Genomic DNA, 545 nt, shown 5'->3' on the forward strand with positions numbered 1-545 from the left:
GCCCCCCGGCAGAAGCTGTGAGCAGCCTGCCCCGGGAACAGGGGCCACGTCCTTCGGGGGCACAGGTCCTTACGAGCCAAAGCTGCCCTCACAACCCATAGAAACACAGATCCATGGAATGGTTTGGGTGGGAAGGGACCTCACACTCACCCAGTGCCACCCCTGCCATGGCAGGGACACCTTCCACTGTCCCAGGCTGCTCCCAGCCCCAATGTCCAGCCTGGCCTTGGGCACTGCCAGGGATCCAGGGGCAGCCCCAGCTGCTCTGGGCACCCTGTGCCAGGGCCTGCCCACCCTCCCAGGGAACAATTCCTTCCCAATATCCCATCCAGCCCTGCCCTCTGGCACTGGGAAGCCATTCTACCTTGTCTTGTCCTTCCAGGTCTTGTCCCCAGTCCCTCTCCAACTCTCTTGGAGCCTCTTTAGACACTGGAAGGGGCTCTAAGGTCTCCCCGGACCCTTCTCTTCTCCAGGCTGAACAGCCCCAGCTCTCCCAGCCAGGCTCCAGCCCTCGGAGCTGAGGGGATGGAGATGAGCAATGGCTG

Source organism: Corvus brachyrhynchos, unplaced genomic scaffold, assembly GCF_000691975.1.
Source record: "Corvus brachyrhynchos isolate BGI_N302 unplaced genomic scaffold, ASM69197v1 scaffold211, whole genome shotgun sequence".
Lineage (NCBI taxonomy): Eukaryota > Metazoa > Chordata > Aves > Passeriformes > Corvidae > Corvus > Corvus brachyrhynchos.